General features: G+C 41.0%; 1 pseudogene; it reads right to left on the bottom strand.

The window, feature by feature from the left end:
- Positions 1-659: 659 nt before the first annotated feature.
- On the bottom strand, positions 660-1,309 carry LOC108401013 (ADP-ribosylation factor-like protein 6-interacting protein 1 pseudogene; annotated as a pseudogene).
- Positions 1,310-1,583: the final 274 nt, after the last annotated feature.

Raw genomic sequence — 1,583 nt, 5'->3', positions numbered from 1 at the left:
GCCTATCAGATTCCCCATTTGGTAGGAAAGATCGAGGTTTCCTATGAACTGCTAAGTTTTGCAGAAGACAGAAACATATAGCAGAGCATGGAATTAGTTTCATTCATCCATAAGGACCTTCTCCCATGGTATAGAAACAGAATGAGGAAAGAATCTTAACTGGTTCCTTCATCAGAAGGGGTAAACTTGGTCTCCTTATTCATAAAGCCAGACGGTTCTTTAAGCAGACTGTGGAAGTAGACAGTAGAACCAGCTTCCTGGAGCCACAGACCACTACCCTGTATCAAGCTAAAGTGAAGGTCAACTCCAACTATCCAAAGTCACTGTTAACTGTACTAAAGGGTGAAGTTCACCACAATATTATTTTAAAGGAAATTGTGTAAGAGAATTCAATTAACTCTGGGTGAGAAAAAAATAAGTCATACTCTCCCGTGAGTTGTCCACGTAAGAACAAATGAGCATGTACCCAGCAACACTTGACACAAAGACACTATGCAGAAAACCTTATTCAGCAAGTCTGAATTGCTATTAACTAAGGGCAGAATGATGGAGAGCAAAGAGCTACTTCTGTAACATTTTAGTTCCAGATAGCTTAATAGAAACCGTTCCCAAGAACAACATATACACCATCAATCACATTGAATAAAACAGATGCACTATTCATTTTTCTTTTCTTTTTTGCTTGAGCAGCTTATTTATCTCCCTTTTGGCCATTCCAATGTACTTGAAAATGATTCCATGTTGGTTGAGTCCAGGAAGCAGCAGTAAGAAACTCACTATCAAGTAGGTAAGAAGAAGGTTGTGGACTTGCTGTCCCACCCAAGCAACTGCAGCAAGACAAATGATCATGGTCATGAAGTACATTTTAGGCTTTTCTTCCTTTAGTGTGAAGAGGCGTTTCCACCAGCCCAAGGCCCTGCGTCGGGTTTTCACTAGGTTGCTACAGATTTCATGGAATCTCTGCTGTTGCTCAGTTGTCCATTTATTGAAGCCAAAAATTCTAGGCACTAGAATGGGAACAAGGTAGTCAGCCAAGCACAAAAACATAACAAAACAGGAAACACCGGACAAAACAGATGGATCTAGATAGTAGATAGTCAGAAACACCAAAGAAACCACACCCACAATGGCAGGTGGAAACCAGGCTCTTTCCCATCAGAGGACTTTATCCGCCATCAGCATCACTTCTCCCCATCCTTGCAGCTGCTCTTCCAGACTTGCAGTCTCTGCAGCCAGCTGGTTGGTGCTGCGATTATCTCCCTCTACCATCGTCCACAAGGTAACCCCTTATCAAGCGTAGGCCACCTCCCAAAGTTACCTTCCCCTGAACACCCCCAGAGCTATCCCCCAGAATCATACTATATTTTAAGAGGGGCAGTGTAGCCTGTGGTTAGGTAAGTAGACCCTGCATTTACACTGTATGAGATCTAATTCCATTTTAACTACTATAACAAAATTATGCTTATCAATACATACTCTTAATAGATATAAATTGTGACATCAGTAACAAATAATGGGGTGATAGAGGTAAAAATGCAGAATTCTTATATGCAAGTTAAGCTGTTATCAGCTTAAAAATATAT

The sequence above is a fragment of the Manis javanica genome, chromosome 2, assembly GCF_040802235.1.
Source record: "Manis javanica isolate MJ-LG chromosome 2, MJ_LKY, whole genome shotgun sequence".
Classification (NCBI taxonomy): Eukaryota; Metazoa; Chordata; class Mammalia; order Pholidota; family Manidae; genus Manis; species Manis javanica.
This window is presented reverse-complemented; position numbering and strand designations above follow the sequence as displayed.